We start from the raw sequence: 20,285 nt of genomic DNA, 5'->3' as shown, positions 1-20,285 counted from the left end.
AAGAATTTAGTACGTTTTTTGTATTTTTATTATTTCTTAATTTTTTAAAATATTTTTTCATAATTTTTTTTTACTTTTTAGACACATCTAAGTAAGGTGCATCTAAAAAAGTAAAAAAAATGTTTAAAATTTTAAAAATATTCACTAAAAATAAAAAAACACGAAAATCAAAAAACTCAATTTTCAAAAAACTTTATCCAAAAAACTCAAACCAAACCCACTGTATATTATTGTAGCAATTCTCAAACTTAGCCGGTGCATCTAACGATGTGGAAATGGCAAAATTCACCCTCCTTGAAGATTGCTGGGCAAGCTCTTCATCAATTCATGTTTCACTAGCAAGCTCTTCATCAACCCATGCCGACTATCCAACCAATTGAAGTGCTTTGCTTCTACAAGCTTCCTCTGTTTGGTGTACCTCGATTTTACAATCTTGGAGTGCCACTTTGTAGAAGAATTGGTTGGGCAACATTTAAATTTTGCACCACCTTCTTCTTGCTCTTCTTGTTGGCTTTATGTTCATTGTTTGTCTTATACTAAGATGTTCATGTCTGATTGGTATGTTTTTCGTGTTTGTTAATGTGTGGAGAAATTATGCGTACCAATTGTTCGATAATATGCCTGACTAAAATAACCCACGAATTCTCTTCATGGCTTCCTGTGCACACCACCTGTTTGCTAATATGCCTATGAAAATATAAATAGAAAATATGCAATTTTTTTCCCTTCCTGCAATATATATATATATATATTTCTTGTAGTTTTTTGTTTTGATTTTCAGTATCATTTATTGTTTTTGTAGGTTTATTTGTTTGTTGTTGTTTTTTGAAGGTTTACAGCTTATCAGTAAGGGGAGGTAAGAATATGATTGGTTTTTTCAATATTATTTGCTCTCTCTTTGTTGTCTTTTTCTTTTTCTGCAATTGTTGTTGTATTTTGTTTCTTGCAAAAAAGTTCACATTGAGTTTTCCTTTTGGTATTCTCTTTCTTCCAAGTTTTGTTTGAAATGAGAATTTTGGTTGGCGGTTGAAAATGACGATAAAATATATTTATTAATAACATTACCTGAAAGCTCGGGAGTCTATTTCCTCTGTTGAAATTGTGTTTCTTTATTAGTATGAATAATGGATTACAATTTCCACAAAAAACTACACCAATAATATAACATTGTGAACCACACTTTGGAAATTAATAAATATTTTGTGATCCCAACCCTGTTTAACCTTGGCCATCAAAGAAAGTTACTTAGGTTAAAACCCTCTAGAGAGACATCTCATGGTTGTACCACCTGTTTCCACACCAATATAAAAGGGTATTTTGAACTCTATTTGGATTGAATTTCTGTTTATCTTCTAAGTCCTTAGGAATGTGTTTGCAGCAGGGCTTGAAACAACAGTCAATGGACAAATGCATGTCCATAACTAATATTATTCCCTTGACTCTTTTAGAATTGCCCAGTTGTGTGAGTAAATTTTCGATCACACTACCAACTTAGTAATCAGTTGGAGAGCATTGGCAGAATAGATGGTACCTGCCTGACCTGCAACAGAAAGAGAAGATTCCGGCGGTGGTTCATCCACCCGAGGGCACTCCGACGATCAAGTCAGTATATCTCTCAAAGATAACCAATAGTGCTTAACTCACTAAACAGAGCATAAAAGACATACCTTAGACCCATGAGGGTGCCTCTCTTTTATAGTTAACTCAATCTTAGTCCCAATAGAAGTCTTGCTTTAATGGACTTTAGCTCAGTGCTTATCCTGAACTCTTCAATAGATAAAGATAAACTCCCTAAGAGTGTTATCCTTATTCATGCTAAAGTCCTTCCTCATTCTAGGACTCTTGTGCCTTATCTGCTTATCTCGGATTCCGATATCTTCGGAGATAACCTCGGCCTAACCGAGATAACCTTGGCGTCATGACCAGGACATGTGGCACCTCGGCTGACACGTCGGCGTCACCTTGGCCACGTGTTGGTACTCATAAAACATATCCCCATAACTGCCCCCTAGGTTCTATTACCTCGGCATTCTAAGGTGATGGAACCTATATCGGTACTTCCTACCAATACGTCGGTTTAAAGTCTCTCAGCCGAGATCATCATATAGGCCGACATGTCTCTTTAAGGTTTAAAGATTCCAAGATCTCCTTCACGCGTATGAGCTGTCATGCAAAATAACTCAACCGTTTCAGCCACGCGTCTTCCTTTTACTGGATCGTATTCCGGGCGCGTCTGTAAGTCGTCTTGTACCTACATGCGCCGTCTGACGCATGCGTTTGTTCTAGGCGCATTAATTGCCCTTTTTGCCGCCGTTTCAAGTTTTGACAAAACTTGTTTCTTTCCCTCATCTTTCCACTTTACATCGTTTCAGAAGCTCTCTCTCTCTAGCCTTTTCAAATCTTCCATTGTTCCAAGCTTTCAAGCTCTGCTGCCACCGTTGTTCACCTCCTCCGGTGAGACTCTTGCTACTCTTCCCCGCTGCTACCGTTCGTCTGACTTTGGCGAACTCAACATCGGCTTCCTTTTTTCTGGTAAGTCACCGTTCCTCTTGGTTTCAGTTTCTTGTTGCTTTTCAAGAAGTTTCGCTTCATTTATCTATTGCTGCAGCTGTTTTTGCTCAAGTATTTGATTTACGAATCATGTATTTGAGCACGTTTATCTTACGCTTTTGTTTCTGCCCATTTTATGTCTCGAATTCACACTGTTTCACACATTTGTTGACTGTTGCCACTGTTCTTGGCCTGTTACATCTGTCTTGTGTTTCTTGATGATCCTTCACTATTCTTGACTCTGAATCGCATTACCTGTTTCTGTTTTCTTGTGACTTTTCCAGATTCGTGCCTTTGATCTTCGTTTCCATAAATCTAGGTTTTGGGATTTGTTTGTAGAACCCACGATTTTTTAGAAAAAACTGAAACTATTTTCACAAATTCTTACCCAGCACATACTTTAGGTTTTTGCCGAAGTCCTAATAACCCTTTCTTAAAGCTCCCTTTTTCTGAAGTCCAGCTCTTTTAATTCAGGCCGTCGTTATGGGTATGTGGAAGCATAGGGTAGATACCCCGAGCAAATTAGAGCACTTTAGGCAAGAGTTTGACATCCCGGCCGACGTTCATCTGAGGTTAGCTGGGGAGGATGACTCCATCATGCCCACAGCTGATTCTATGCCCCTTCCTGTTGTAGCTTTCATCGAGTGCGGACTTCGGCTCCCACTCAATATCCTTTTTCGTGAGATCATCCATTATTATAAGTTGAACCCAATGCAGCTTGCCATCAACTCCTACCGAGTCATTAATGGCATCATAGCCTTAGCCAAACAAGAAAACGTTAGGGTTACCTTAGCCGATATCCAGTATTGCTACACCATGTGTGGCCTCAAAAAAGACACGAGCTACGTTTACTACCTCAAGCCGAGATCCACAGAGTACAAAATCGTAGCCGACCTCCCAGACTCCAACAAGGGAGCTGGAGACGATTACTTCATTACCTCGGGGAACTGGAAGTTTGCTCCAGATGAGGACCTCCATCTTTACCCTCTTCCTCGAACAGTTTTTGTAGAGGGCAATGGTAAGAGCCTTGTGTCCATATTAACTTGTTTGTTTTAAAGTCTTCAATACTTTATTTGCTTCCAATGTCTACTTTTCTTGCAGCTCTTCCTCAGCCACCAAAGGGCTTCCGTCAGTCTTTCTTTCCCAGCAAAGGCTTGAGGAAACTGTTGGATTTGCCAGTCCTCAAACGGAAGGCCCCTCTTATACTCAATTTCATTCATACCTACAAGTCAGCTCTTCCCGACGTCCCCAAGAAGAAGAAGAAGAAAAGCCTTTCTCCGCCTTCCGCTACAACTCCTCAAGCTGCCTCTACATCTCGGCCAGATCAAGGATCAACTTCTGACCTAGCAGATCAGCCATCAACTTCAGCTCCATATCTGATCCCAATATCCCAGCGCCGTCAACGATGTCGAACAGTTTTTGCTGCCAAAAAGCAGTTGCTAAGGATCTTTTGACCGATATTCCTGATTCAGTTGATGCCCAATCAGCGCCAACCCAGCCAAAGTCGAAGACAAAAAGGATCAAGAAGGCTCAGCCAAAGGCAAAGATGACTCAAATTGACACTGAAGATACTTTGCCAATCTCAAAATTAGCTTCGAGCGAGAGAACTACATTTGCTGTCGAGAAGAGGCCAGCCGAGGCCCAACCTTCTGAATCCCCAAAATCAAAGAAGCCAAGGTCATCTTCTGCAACCACATCGGGGTCTCGAAAGCAGGATTCCCCTTGGGCTCCCCAAATCACACTGGAGGATAAGCCAGTTAGGGCTAGCGACAACGCTGATGACATTAATTGTCACGCCCCAAACTCGCCCCTAAAAGTTCGGGCATGACCTAAGTAGAAACGGACACTTAACCTGGTATACCTAACATATGGGGCTTGAACGGAAGCATTTAACAATATAAATTAACATAAATAAAAGAACTATATCCATTGAGCGACCACTATCATGCCAGGATCATAAACGGAACATAAGGCAAACAAACATACAGTGGCATGCATCTGAGAATTTAGCTATGGACAGATACATATACAGACCCAGCCCTTATAATTGGGCGTAACAAAAACAATAAGAAGTAAAAGGATTATATACACTACAACCTTAGACAAATAATCAGGGTACAAAACCAAAAGCTTAGCAAAAGTCCATAAAATAGTTGCCTTCACTTAAGTGCCTGGACACTCCGGGGTTGACAAAAGAGGAACGGATGCCACGGGTTTTGACTGACCTCCAGATGGAGTGCCTACAGAATAAACATAACACAGGGTGAGTCAAGCTCAGTGAATAGTGGTACGTAAACAATTTAATGATTAACTTGATTTATAATGTACAAACATAAGTGCAGAGAACACATAGTTAACTTAATCTTATAATTGTTTCCAGAATGGTCTTAGGCTTAAACTTTAAACATAATGGCTTGAAACATAACATCTTGAAGCATAATGGCTGTAAGCCCTTGAATAGAGTGGCGTAAAGCCCTTGAACATTGTGGCGTGAAGCCCTTAAACATAGTGGCATCAAGCCCTTGGATAATTTGGCGTTAAGCCCTTGAACATACTGGTATGAATTCAAGAGGTGTCTCACGCGGATTCTAAAGGTGACTCACAACGTAGCACTTAGTTCCGTGTAGCACTTTGCTTTATATCATAACAACTTATACAGAATGGCCATAGGCCTTATAACTTTCACATGTGTATGGATTCAAGAGGTGGCTCGTACGAATTCTAGAGGTGGCTCGCCTTGCAGCACTTAGTTTCGTACAACACTTTGTTCCATATTAGAAATACAGAATGGCCTCTGGCCCAGATTGGCTTTAAGCCTAGTTCATGTATGTATGGACTCAAGAGGTGGCTCGCATGGATTCTAGAGGTGACTCGCATTGCAGCACTTAGTTCCGCACAACACTTTGTTCCATACCCGAAATAGGTCGTGAAGACCGAATAATTCATATTATGTCAGTGCATAACATAAACAGAACGGATAAACAGAAACAAGGTCATACATGTTCTTAATTATGCTTGAATCATAACAGAAATCAGAATTCATGTTTGACTATACATGGTACATTCAATAGCGCTAATAAATCAATATAGAGCATACCTTTTAGTTCCGTAAAGGGACTTCCAGTAATACCTGAACCACGGTATTATTACTCCCGGGCAAGGGCCTTGTGCTAAAGATGTCCTGAATACTTTTATATATATAAGGACAGTCATTTACTGGTTCAAAACATACATATCAAAAAAATAAAGCATTTCTTGTTATATCGTTATCATCGTCATCACAGTACGCTTAACAGAGACAGAGCAATATACTTTCTAACGTGGTTTACATAATGATGATAAACCTTTACATTCATGTCGTAGATACTAAACGACTTCAGGTCTCTTAGTAGCAAAATAGCATGCTCTCATATTCATACCATAAGGTGAATAAATATCATTGATACTCAATTCTTGACATTTAAGGCAACCAATGGTTCTATCCGATTTTTATTTCGTTCATTTCTAAGCAAATGTCTATGTCATGAAACATGTGTCGAACCAAATAAGATTATAAGAGTCCCTGATAGGACGTTCAAATATCATATCTCCATTAAGCGGAGTTTATAGTCATAATTTCTTCCCGTTAACTACTTGCATAGTATTAATACTTCTTGTACGGAGTCTTAGGTAATTTACAGGCTATAGCACATTAATAATAACCATTAACCATAAACAGAATACAAAGGAATTCCAGAGTCATACCAAGGTACACATCATCTTTCAATGTTCTCACCGATCTTCAAACAACGTAAATGTTAACGTAATTGCTTGTGTAAAACAGAACGTTAAGAATAAAATGGTTAACGGTAAATAAACGTACGATTACAGTACTACTACTCACAGTGTTGAGGTGGAGCGCTACTTCCCCCTGAAGCGTGTCCTACACACATACAAAGTTCACAAATTAACTTCCCTCTTTCCTTGTTAAATTATTTCCTGACTCATTACGTTTCAAATGAATTTACCGCCATCTTAAGATCATCAGAAAAATATTTTAAAAATATCTGAGGGTCGAGCACGCAAAACGGAGCCGAACATTTTTTTTCAGCTTGGGCCGCACGTGCGGCTGTGAGCCCCGCACGTGCGGCAGTGAGCCCCGCACGTGCGGCGATCTGGACAGAATGCAGTTCGAAATTTAGACAAAATCCCATTTTTTGGTGAGTATTCTTAAGGCTCAAATAGGTCCTTTAATTGATGAAGTATGGTTCAAAAATCATGTACATAGACATCATAACACATAACAATCTCAACATAACTTGGGTCTTGATCTTCACTACTACACTATAATTCATTTTCTTTAACATCTAAACACACACATAGATCTATTACACACATAATTGGATGCAAATATGTAGAACTAAGAATATAATGCAATTTCCTTTACATGGTTCCAATTAACACCATTAATTAAATGATGAAAACACCTATTCAAACCCCAACTTATGTGAATACCCAAGAAATTCTTACCCATATTCAAGAGAGGAGTTAATTAAAGTATAATAAACATACCTTGAGCTTTTAAATCCCTCAAACCTTCTCAATCTCTTCCTTGGAAGACCTCTCTTCTTTCTCCCTCATTCTCCTCTCCTTACCCTCTCAGGAGATATTTTAGTTTTTAGGTTCAAAGTCAAATGACTTAAGCATACATATATATTATGTCAAATGGCTAAAGCATTCATTATATATATATATAACAATTGAATAGGACAAAATTGATTCAGTTTAATCACTCCAAATTGAAATTTCACAAAAATGCTTATCATGGCTTAAAAATCATGCTGATCTCAAATATAAAATTAATTTCGAATTATTGATCTCCTAAGGCTTTCAATTCCCGATCCAACCATTTTAATTGTGACAGATATGTTTTCTTATTAAACAGATATAAATCTATAATCATAAAGTTTACTTAATTACACTTAATTCTACATGGAGTTTCACAATAAGCATATAAAGGCACAGATTCGGGGACTGAAAGTATACCAGAATCATAAACAAGGGTCGGGTTATTACATTAATGTCGGCGTTGCCCTTAGTACTGCTCTGCTTCTTTCTGGCAATCTCGACTGAAACACCGAGTTGAGTGAGTATGAAAACTATGCTCTGATGCTTCAGCGCTCTGTCCAAGTGAGTGTCTTTATGTGGTCATTTTTCTTTCTTTCTTGCACTTAGAAAATTTTCTAATAACTTTCGTCTTGTTCATTTTCAGGCCATCCAGCATGCTCTTTCATTCTCAATACAATCCTTTGAGAACCGGAAAGAACTGGCCGATAAGAAGAGAGAAGTTGCTAGTCTGCAAAAGGCCAACAAAAGCTTACAATAAAAAATGAAAAAGTTAGAAGACTAGGCCGAGGTTGCCATTAAAGCTAAGGACGATGCTGATGAAAAAGCAAGTGCTGCTGAGGCCATTAACAAGGTTCTTGAGGCCCAAAGGAAAGAGTCTGAGGAAAAGATGGCCCAAGCCCAAAAAGAACTTCAGGATGCCCTGGCCACCAAAGACGCTGAGCTGAAGGAGGCCGACCAGAAGGGGTACAACGAGGGGGTGACCGATGTCACGGCAGACTATGAAAGGCAAGTAAAGCAAGCATGCAACAAGGGTTTTACCCTTAGTTGGATGACTTTGCTAAAAAAGCTTGAAGTCCCCGCGGACTCACCCCTCAGGAATGCCGACGTCATTCCTCTTCTATTCCCTCCTATTCTAACTTAATCCGACAACGAATCTGAGTCCGAGGAGGAGACCTTGGTGAGGAAATCAAAGGAGGTTGCTGGGACCAAGTCTCCTTCTCTGAATGAGCAAGTCCTGGACTTGACTCAAGATGAGGAGGGTGAGGAAGTCCCTAAGGATGCTATTCCTGAGAAGGTGTCATCAGACGTGCCCCTTGCCGACAAGAGCCTCGATCTGACCCTTCAAGAAATTGACGCCGAGCTTGCGGCTGAGAAGGCTGCCGAGATGTCTTCTCAACAGTCCTTTAAAGTCTAAACCCAGCCTGCTAATGATACTGAAGAATCTTAATTTTATGTTTTTCTTTTTCTTCTGTGCTCTGTATTTTTGTCTTTCTTTTGAAACAGTGTAAGCTCTTCATATGGCCGAAGTGCCTTCTTATAAATACAATTTCTTTGTTTTGAACGTTTGTATGTTTGCCTTCTCTTCACTACTCTTGTATAATTCCATACTTAAAATATTTTGCATATCTTTAATATACACTTCAATCTTTGTGCAACCTTCTCGGGGTGACACACCTTGGTTATACAAACTGATGATTTACCTCGGCAAGTACCCAAGAACCTTTCTTAGCATAACCTTGGTTTCAGCTTGTAAATTTTTCATAAAATTTCAACAAGTGCTTAACCTTAGTCCAACTTCAACTTATAAACTTTTCTCAAGTTTCGACAAGTGCTAAACATGATCTCGGTTTAACGTCAACTTGTAAACTTTTTAAGTTTCAACATGTGTTAAACATAATCTCGGTTTAACTTCAACTTGTAAACTTTTTAAGTTTCAACAAGTGTTAAACATAATCTCGGTTTAATCTTGTAAACTTTTGAAGTTTTAACAAGTGTTAAACATAATCTCAATTTAATCTTGTAAACTTTTTAAGTTTCAACAAGTGTTAAACATAATCTCAGTTTAACTTCAACTTGTAAACTTTTTAAGTTTCAACAAGTGTTAAACATAATCTCGGTTTAACTTCAACTTGTAAACTTTTTTCAAGTTTAAACAAGTGTTTAAACATAATCTCGGTTTAATTTCAACTTGTAAACTTTTTAAGTTTCAACAAGTGTTAAACATAATCTCAGTTTAACTTCAATTTATAAACTTTTTAAGTTTCAACAAGTGTTAAACATAATCTCGGTTTAACTTCAACTTATAAACTTTTCTCAAGTTTCAATAAGTGTTAGAACCGTTTTCCAACTCTCTGCCCCCTAATGTGAACTTAAGTTCCACTTGGGTTCTCATTACGTATGTATTCTAGAAACATCGGCGAGTATCTTATCAGTCATAAATGTAGAAGAATTCTGCTAAAAATTTTATTCATTACTTCACCAAAAAAAACAAGGAAGATCTAATGATAGAAAAATTTCAAATTACAAGTATTTCAAGGTCTTGGCAACTCTTTGCCCTCATTATCTTCAAGCCGATATGCCCCATTGCCCAATACCGAAGTGATTTTGTAGGGTCCCTCCCAATTTGGGCCAAGCTTACCCTCTCTGGGATCCTTTTTGTTGGCGACGACTTTTCTCAAGACTAGGTCGTCGACTTGAAATTCCCTTGGGTTGACCTTCTTATTATAAGCCCTGGCAAGCTGCTGCTGGTACGCTGCAAGCTGAATTACAGCTTTTTTCATTCTTTCTTCTAAAAGATCCAGATCTTAGGCTAAGAGTACATCATTAGTCTCATTCTCTACTCCCTGGGTTCTGATCCTTGGGATGCCGACCTCTAGTAGAATGACAGCTTCTGTGCCATAGGCCATGGCAAAAGGGGATTCCCCTATTGATCTTCTCGGCGTAGTCCGATATGCCCAAAGTACACTTGGCAGTTCATCCACCCATTTTCCCTTTGCTGCTTGCAACCTCTTCTTAATCCCATCCAAGATGACTTTGTTGGATGCTTCTGCTTGTCCATTGCTCTGAGGAAAACTCAGGGTAGAAAAGTAATTCTTGATTTTGAACTTTGTACAAAAGCTCTTGATTAGCTTACTGTCAAATTGTGTTCCATTGTTAGCAACTATTGCTCTTGGAATCCCAAATTTGGTGATGATATTTATCCATATGAAGTTCTTCACGTCCACATCTCGGATCTTGGCTAGGGGCTTAGCTTCTAACCACTTGGTGAAGTAATCTATTGCTACCAGCAGATATTTCCTTTGTCCAGTTGCTTGGGGCAGTTGCCCAACGAGATCTATGCCCCATTGGGCAAACGACCAAGGACTGGATACTGGGTTCAGGTCTGCTGCTGGTTAGTGTATCAGAGGTGCAAACCTTTGACACTTTTCACACTTTTTCACATAGGCTTCTCTACATCTCTCTGCATGTAGGGCCACCAATACCCCTGCGTAATGGCCCTATGGGCAAATGATCTGCCCTCAGCGTGGCTTCCACAAACTTCTTCATGTATTTCATATAAAAAATCTTCAACTTGTGAGGGATGCACATACCTTAAAAGGGGTTCAGTGAAGGATCTTCTGTAAAGATGTCATTCTGCTGTCAGACTGAATCTTGCCGACTTCAATCTGATCTTGTGTGCCTCCTTGTGGTTATCTGGCAGCTTTCTTTCTTTCAGGAATGCAATAATTGCATCTATCCAACTTGGTCCCATGTCCACACACATTGCTTCACGCTCTGTGGTTAGTGATTCGATGCTCTCGCCCGATAAGTAGTCGACCATTATCATCCTTGCTTTTCCAGGTTGTATTGCACTAGCCAGGTTGGCCAGTGCATCAGCGTGACTGTTATCATCTCGGCTAACTTGATGCAGTCGGCAATTCTGAAACAAGGCCACCAGCCTGTTGACCTCTTTTGCATAGGCCGACATCCTTTCATCATGGGCTGCAAACTCGCCCGTTGTCTGGTTGACTATGAGCTGGGAGTCGCAGAAGACTATTACTTCATTTGCTTCAGCTACTATTGCCAACTTCAGTCCTGCAATCAATACTTCATACTCTGTTTTATTGTTTGAGGCCTTGAACCCCAAATGAATGGACCGTTCCACTATCTGTCCATCTGCAGATATCAGTACTACTCCTACCCCTGCTTCTTGTCGGTTTGAGCTCCCATTGACAAACAGTCGAAAGGAGTCACCGATGTAAATGCTGCAGGGTCTGAGTTTTTCCTTTTTCCTTTGTTCTGTTGCATTCGGCTGGGCTCCTCCTTGCTTGCTTGGACATCGTTCACCTCGGCTCAACGGAGCCCGATGTACAATGGATTCTGGTGTGAACTCGGCCATGAAGTCGGCCAAAACTTGGCCTTTGATTGCTATTCTGGGTCTGTACTCCAAGTCATACTGTCCCAAGGCCACTGCCCATTTGGCTATTCTTCCTGTCAGGTCTCCTTGTTGCAGCAAGGACTTCAAGGGGTGTTCAGTTAGCACCACGATTTTATGAGTCTAGAAGTAATGGTTCAGTTTCTTTGAAGCCATGACTAAAACCAGTGCCAATTTTTCTAAGGGTAGATATCTTGTTTCTTCATCGGCCAGGGTTTTGCTTACATAATAAACAGCCCTTTGCTCCCTTTTTTCTTCTCGGATTACCACTGCGCTTACTGCGTGTTCTGAGACTGCTAAGTACAAAAACAACTCCTCCCCAGGTTCTGGATTTGAAAGAACTGGAGCTGTGGTCAAATACTTCTTCAAGTCGGCCAGGGCGACCTCGCATTCTTCTGTCCATAAAAAATCTGTGGCTTTCTTCACTAAGTTGAAGAAAGGTTTGCACTTGTCTGAGTTTCTGCTGATGAACCTATTTAGGGCTGCGGCCCTTCCAGTCAACATTTGTACCTGTTTTGCCGACGTTGGGCTCTTCAATTCCAGAATGGCCTTAATCTAATCTGGGCTAGCCTCAATGCCCCTTCTAGTCACCAGGTATCCCAAAAACTTACCAGATCCCACTCCAAATGCACACTTCGCTGCATTGAGTCGGAGCCGATATGTTTTAAGGATGTTAAAGACTGTTTTCAGGTTGGCCAGATGACCTTTAGGTTCTTTGGTCTTCATGACCATGTCATCGATGTAAACTTCCACTGTTTCGCTAATCAAGTGTTTGAACATCTTGGTTACCAGTCTTTGGTAAGTTGCTCCTGCGTTTTTCAACCCAAAAGGCATCACTCTATAGCAGTATAGACCTTTTGGGGTGATAAACGCAGTCTTCTCCTCATCTGGGGGATGCATGGCTATCTGATGGTATCCCCTGTAGGCATTCAGGAAGCTCATTCTTCCATGCCCTGAAGTGGTGTCTACCAGCTGGTCAATCTTGGGTAGAGGAAAACTGTCTTTGGGACAAGCCTTGTTCAGGCTGGTAAAGTCCACGCAGACCCTCCATTTACCATTCTTTTTCTTCGCCACCATTGTGTTTGATAGCCATGTCGGGTAATTTACCTCTCGAATGGCCCTGGCCTCCAAAAGTCTGTCTACTTCCTCTTCCACTGCTTCGACATGTATCAACGTCGGTCTTCTTGCTTGTTGGATTACGGGTTTTGCCGATCTATCAACATTCAGTTTATGGCAAGTGACCTTGGGGTCTATGCCAGACATTTCATAAGGCGTCCAAGCAGACATCTCAACATTTGCTCTTAAAAAAGCTTCTAACTATTTTTCCTCTTCTTCAGCTAAGCCCGAGCCGAGAAGAAAGAAGCGTTCTTCATCCCCTTCTTGGGCGAGGATTTTCTTCAGTGTTTCTTCACTCTTCTCGGTTGGCTCCTTGCCGACATCCTCTAGGACCTCCACGTCCTTGCCTTCGATCTCTGCCTTCTCTGGTTCTCGTATGCTGTAGGTAGATTTCATTGTTGCCATGGAGCAATTCTTTGCCTGCAGTTGATCTCCTCTGATCTCCTCTATCCCATGTTCTGTTGGAAATCGCAATAATTGATGCAATGTTGAGGGAACAGCCCCCATCGCATGCAACCACGGCCTTCCCAAGATGATATTGTAAGGGGAGGGTGTGTCGATTACGGTGAACTCTGTCTTTATCTTCTTGGTGCCAGCCTGCACCTCCAAGCTCGTCGTTCCTAGTGGCCATGTTGGCATTCCATTGAACCCAACCAATGGGCTATTGGATTGCTCCATGTCGTCTGGGTGAAGGGCAAGCTCCTTGTAACATCTGACGTACATGATGTCACAAGAGATGCCTTGGTTGATTGAGATGCGTTTCACTTGGCATTCCCCAACCTGGAGGGATACTACCAAGGCATCGTTATGTGGATGCTGCACCATCTCAAGGTCGGCTTCAGTAAAGGACACTACTGGTCCTTGGCACTCTTCTGCCCGATATCTCTTCTCCCCGACTTGGTAGACATGCTGTAGGTGTTTTATCTTCTGGGTCTCGCCTCGAATCTCGTTTTCGTTGACCTTCGAGTGAATTACATTAATTACCCAAGGTCCTCATACTTAAGGTTGCTGTGCTGGAGGAGGTGGAGCTGCTGTCGCCTGAGGCAATCTTGCATGTTCTTCCCTTGTCCTGGCCTCATCGACAAGGTCTCTCAGATGGCCTTGCCTTACCAGGTCTTCTAAGTGTGTTTTCAAGGCTCTACAACCCTGAGTCATGTGCCCATCTTCATTGTGGTAAGCATAATCTCTGCCAAGGTTTCTTCCCATAAACTCTCCTAGTGCCCTTGCTCGTGTTCTGAAATAGGGTTGGTTCCGAATTTTGTCCAGGACTTTGTAAATTGGGATTCGGAACACAGTCGTAACTGCTTGTGTAGCCCTCAGTCCTATCTCTTGTTTGCTGGATCCATTGTTACCTCGGCCTCGCTTCGGCGAGCCGTTTCCTTTCTCTTGCTTTGTCTCCTTAATCCTCGATGTATCTTCCTCAGCTTTGGCATACTTCTCGATTCTAGCCATGAGCTCTTCCATGCTTTTTGGCAATGTCTTTGCCAAAGATTTTCGTAGTGGATAGTCGTCTTTTAGGCCGTTCTTGAAAGATACGACTGCTACCTCTTGATTACACTCTGGTATTCGGTTGAACACCTCATAGTACCTTTTTGCATAGGCTCTAAGGCCTTCATCCTTACTGATTTTCAGAGCCATCAATGCATTCACCCTCAATGGCTGCAGCTTGTTTGTCATGACCTGGCCACAAACATCTCGGCCAGGCCTTCCCAGGTCTTCACGCTTCCCTTCGGTAGTTTGTGAAACCAATCTGATGCAATCTCCCCGAACGATGAGGGGAACACTTTGCAGAGCAACGGCTCGTTCCCACTATACAATGCCATTGAGTTCAAGTATAATCCAACGTGGAAGTTGGGGTTTGACTTACCATCGTATATTTGGAACCTCGGCATACTGAATCTCTTCGGTGCCTCAAATTTGTCCAATTCCACTGAGAAGGGTGTTCTCAGCTTATCAGGGGAGGTTACCTCAGCATCGGCATTCTGTTGCTTCCTCTTGAGGTAATCTCTCAAGTCCTCCTTTGTCCGTCCAGGTGCTCGGCTATCTCCTGATTTTAGTCTTTTAGGTGCACTGCTCTCAGTTTCGTTATGAGCCCTTTTTGACCTTTCTCCATAAGTTGTGTCGAAACATAGCTCCTACCTTTGAACATGCCGATGTTCTCTGGGGTCTGCTTCCTTGGTGCGATGCATCCTCTGCGATTCTTCCCTTCTCGACTCTCCTCGCCCGACCTCCCTTTAAGGTCGGTAAGAGTGTCTTTCACTTCTGTTGTTCTGAGGGGCTATTGGGATTGGTTTCTGCCCTCCTTTCTGGGTATTGGCCGCTGGAATCGGCGTGTCTTGCAGCGGGAATGGTAGCTGCATGACGTTATTTTACATCATAAAATTGATGACCGATTACAGGTCTGCTAACTTGTTTGCCATCTCTTTCACCTCTTCATCCATCCGCAGGCATCTATCCTTCCATACCTGGAGATCGTCCTCGTTGTAGTATCCACTTCGATCTGGTTTCTTTGGCACGTCGCCTCCCTGGCCGACGTCTTTTTTGCCGTGATTTTGGTTCTGAGTCTCCTCATTGCGACCATCTTCCTCCACATTTGGGTCAACGTGTTTTCCACTCCCAGCAAGGATTTCGTCCCCAACCTTATCCTTCTGTCCGTCGTTGGCCATCTATTCTCCTTTCTTTCCCACAGACGGCGCCAAATTATGTGAGTGAATTTCCGATCACACTGCCAACTCAGTATTCAGCTAGAGAGCACTGGCAGAATAGATGGCGCCTGCCTGACCTGCAACAGAAAGAGAAGATTGCGGCGGTGGTTTGTCCACCCGAGGGCACTCCGACGATCAAGTCAGTGTATCTCTCAAAGATAACCAATAGTGCTTAACTCACTAGACAGAGTATAAAAGACATACCTTAGACCCATGAGGGTGCCTCTCTTTTATAGTTAACTCAATCATAGTCTCAATAGAAGCCTTGCTCTAATGGACTTTAGCTCAGTGCTTATCTTGGACTCTTCAATAGATAAAGATAAACTCCCTAAGAGTGTTATCATTATCCATGCTAAAGTCCTTCCTCATTCTAGGACTCTTGTGCCTTATCTGTTTATCTCGGATTTCGATATCTTCGGAGATAACCTCGGCCTAACCGAGATAACCTTGGCGTCATGATCAGGACACGTGGCACCTCGGCTGACACGTCAGCGTCACCTTGGCCACGTGTTGGTACTCAGAAAATATATCCCCACACCAGTCCTCTGCAATGCACAAATGGAATACATTGATGAAGTACTCATTGCGAGCATTTCTGGTGTGGTAGTTAAGTAGATCAAAAACTTGCAAATGGAAGGAAAACAATTAAAATTACCAGTAATGAGAGTTTTGCACTCGTGCATTTGGTCTAATACATACCTTAGTCTTTTCATTAAGCTTAGAGCCTTCTTAATTTGACCCATAAACTATGGTGATTGCATTGAAGAGATTGAAAATAGTTAAAACTGAAATTCTCCTGAACCTTTAAGGCAGTGTAACAGGTTTTGTCCAACTTTTTTTTCTTATGCTACTGTCAAGGTTTCTAGAGCGGCGGCAACTTTTGCTCAAATCAAATGCCATAACTTTTTCTAGATTTTTTCCCCCTTAACTGTGGAGGTTCAAGCTAAAGTAGTAACATATTTAGTCTAATGAAGAGCTTAAGAACCTCTCTATAGAGCTTCAGAACCAAGCTTTTAAAAATGTTTGTGAAAGGCTTTATCCCATTTGAACTGAAGAGCATAGGTATTGCTGTTTATTGATACTGACACATCTTGGTTACCTTTATCTATTTGATTTTGATTCTTCATTTTTTGTTTTGCTTTCATGAAAGATTTTTTTTTTTGAGAGTATGTATGTTATGTACAGTAGATTACTTGCATTCTCTTGAATGTTTGTATCATATGGATATCTAATTGTGTTTCAGATCATGATTGAATGGATGAAATAAGTAACCTCTAACATATAGTAATTGCCCTATAAATATATTCAAGTAAATCAAAGTTTATTTTGCAACATGTTATTTCTTAATTAACATTGATTATTTGGTTGTGTGCTATGAACTTGTTATTGTAATGATATTATAAACAGTGATTGATTTCATTTTATAGCGATCCCGGGTTTTTCCCTTTATGTACAGTATTCTGGACTTAGGTTCCGCGGTTGAGTATTATTGCATTTGTTTCATTTCCGTCATTTAATTCCTTATATTTGAATTTTAGGATGTGTTGGACAGGTTTGTATCAGGTTGGGAGTGTTTTGAAACAAATGGTTGCTGTCCAGATTTTGGTGTCTTCGCTCGAGCGAGACTTTTGTCGCTCGAGCGAGCTCTGTGTTTTAGATTCTTCGCTCGAGCGAAAGTTTGGTGATGTGTCTGGTGGCTCAAGCGAGTAGTCTTACGCTCGAGCTTGCGTCTGGTTCTGGACCTGAAGGTTGCAATTCTTCGCTCGAGCGAGCTTTCCTTCGCTCGAGCGAGCGGGGTCTATGTTTTGGGTTTCTTCGCTCGAGCGAGCTTTTCTTCACTCTAGCATGCTTCTGGGTTGCAGACCTGAAGCTTTGATTTGTTGGCTCGAGCGAGGCTTTCTACGCTCGAGCGAGGTTTCCTTGTGTCTAGTCGCTCGAGTGACCACTCCTTCGCTCGAGTGAGCCTCGAATTTATCAGTTGGCAGCAGCTTCTTCTTCTTCACTTTTTCATCTCATTTCTCTTTCAAACCCTAGAACGGCTGCCTCTCTCTCTAAACCACCACTTCTCTCTTCAAATCCATCTAGTTCTAGTGTATTTCTACCCTAGTCCCTTTGTTAAAAGTGTGGAGCTTGGTGTGGGTTACATTTCAATCCGAAAAGTTGTGGATTTGGAACACTTTGAGTTTCACCTCTCTTCTCCTTTGAGCTCCGAAAATTAAGGTAGGGATAACCTACTCTATTCTATGAGTTTTAACATAAATTTTAGTCATTTTGATTAGATGGTGTTGTTGGGAAATTTTGAGAAAGTTAGCGTTTGATTTGAGGTTATAATAAGGGGGTTTTCAAATGTTAAAACCTATGTGTGTATGAGACATTGAAAAATGAAATTGTTGTTGTTAAATCGATGAAATTGAGCCTTTGGGCTAATATTGAGAAAAGGGAAAAATGTCCTAATTATGTTGAATAATTAATTTGAATAATTAATTTGGAGAAATGTGGAATTGAAGTGAAATTCATGAAATTGGAAAATTATGGGAGTAAATGGTGTAGTTGGATAATTTAATCATTCACCTATGAAAATGTCGATATTTTATCTGTTGATAAATTTATTATCTGTTTAGAGATAACTGTTTTGAGCTATCGGTGGAGGATAGTCTTGATTGTTGTAGACATTGTATGATGATTAGGGAAAACTGAAACTAATCACATTGAATATGTCATTGAATATGACGGTTGGAATAATACAACAAATGTGTGTATTAATTGATCATTGTATATGATAAGTGTTTAAATACATTGTATATGTATATTGTTTGGGAGGAGATGGGGGATGTACTTCATGGTTTGAGAGGAGATAGGGGATGGACTCTCAAACCTGTTTGGGAGGAGATAGGGGATGGACTCCACTGATACAACAAATCTATGTAGCACTTGAAATATAGAAGTGTTTTAATATGAGTTATATTCTCATGTGAATTGTGAAGTATGGAAGTGTTTTAATATGTGTTATAGTCTCATTGAATTGTTTGGCTGGGTTCTGAGCCATAATTATGAATCGAAACTGTATAAGTGAAGGAAACTGAAATGAAAAAATGGATGTACTTGATGTTGAATTAAAAAGTGTTGTAAGTTGGTTTATAAGTGTCAACCATATATCGAATGCTATTGTTTTAGTTATTTCTTATACTTGGTTTAGTATATCTCTACTAGGCATTGGCTCACCCTATATGGGACATCATTTTCAGGTTCAGGTGATATGCCACTTCCAAGGACATAGCTTGGAAGGCTTAGAGGCTGAAGACTCTTTTTTTTTGTTGTTTACCTTTTTGTGTATTACATGTAAATTCAAGCCGATGGCTTAATGTGTATGAGTTAGTACTCTCTTTTTTGCAACCAAGTATTGGCTTGGAAAGTTGTAAGCTCGTAGGGCATTTACTTTTGTTATCAACATATAATACTTTTGTGATAAATACTGTGATGAATAAATGTAAACTTTATTCTCTTGAATATATTGTCAATTTCTTGTATCATGAATATATGAAATATGGGTTTATTTTGAGGGCGTTACACATTTACTACTTATCTAGCTCAACCTTACAATTGTCTCACTTGCCGATAACATTTTACTAATTAAAGTAAAAAAAATATAGAAATGGAAAAATTGAGGGTAAAGTTGACGTATGTACGAATTTAGTAAACTACATATTATGAGGGCACGAACTATTGCCATTGCAAAGGGAAATATAAAATCTTCACTTGAGTTGAAGACCAAACCACATAATCAATTGAAACTTTTCCATTTGAATTAAAAACATCTAAATGCACCCCAAACCTTGTCTCTGTGGTACATTTGAACTTGATTGAGTTTCTTTTTTTGTTTTTTTTTGGGTGTGCGTGTGCGATTCTCCGACACCCAATACATGGTGTGTATTCCATTATTGAATTATTTGTTTCTTTGAGAGAATATTACTCTTTAATGACTTTGTATTAATAACTTGCGCATGACTTTAGCTAGGGGTGTGCGCGGTGCGGGTCGGTGCGGTTTGAGAGAAAAATAGAAACCGTATGGCGGGTGGCGGATTGATAAAAGTGTCACTAGAATTTGCCATTTTTCTTATCAAAAACCGGCAGTTCGGTTGGCAAATAATGGCGGATTTGCCTTGGCGGTTCGGGCGGATTGGCGGTTTATAAAAAATATAATTCAAATTACAAAACTTAAATCAAAGAGTAAAAAAAAGACGAGAGATATCGTGATGTTAAGTATCTTGCGAAGCTTTCTTCTGATGCAGCAAGTGTAGCAACAACATGATAATATCAATGACTATGCCATCAGTTCATTACAAGCATCTGTGGAAGCTACAATGATCAAATACAATACATAAAATTTCCCTCGAGCAGTAATGTAATACTATATTCTAAGGTATAGAACAATAAGCAAACTTAAATAAAAAAGAATTTTTAGAATCCTATAAAACATGATTTAATAGCGGTGCGGGTCGGTGCGGTTTGGAAGAAAAATAGAAACCGGCGGATTGATAAAAGTGTCACTAAAATTTGCCATTTTTCTTACCAAAAACCGGCGGTTCGATTGACAAATAATAACGAATTTGCCTTGGCGGTGCGGTTCGGTGCGGTTTTGGCGGTTTCGGCGGTTTCGGCGGTATTATGCACACCCCTAACTTTAGCTATGTATTCAAAAGTGATCAGGCATAGCAAACTGTCAAGTTTCCTATGCAATTTTAGTTTTTGCATTGTCATGGTTTGTAGGGAATTGTTCCTAAAATTTGAGTAAATTCTTGCTATTCATTTCTTCTTCTTTTATATTTATTATTATTTTTTTTTTGGTCCAAATTGTTGCCATTCACTTGATATTGCATTTTTCGAATCTTGTT

The 20,285-nt window shown here is 40.4% G+C and overlaps 1 long non-coding RNA gene across 1 annotated transcript; it reads left to right on the top strand.

Annotated features, from left to right (window-relative positions):
• Positions 1-106: 106 nt before the first annotated feature.
• LOC145806034 (uncharacterized) lies at positions 107-18,857 on the top strand. The gene is made up of 3 exons (XR_014348457.1): positions 107-460; positions 803-856; positions 18,639-18,857. It is a non-coding gene; the product is annotated as an uncharacterized LOC145806034 (long non-coding RNA).
• The last annotated feature ends 1,428 nt before the right edge of the window (positions 18,858-20,285 follow it).

This window comes from Camellia sinensis, chromosome 13 (genome assembly GCF_055761805.1).
Source record: "Camellia sinensis isolate YWXY chromosome 13, ASM5576180v1, whole genome shotgun sequence".
NCBI classification, from domain to species: Eukaryota; Viridiplantae; Streptophyta; class Magnoliopsida; order Ericales; family Theaceae; genus Camellia; species Camellia sinensis.
This window is presented reverse-complemented; position numbering and strand designations above follow the sequence as displayed.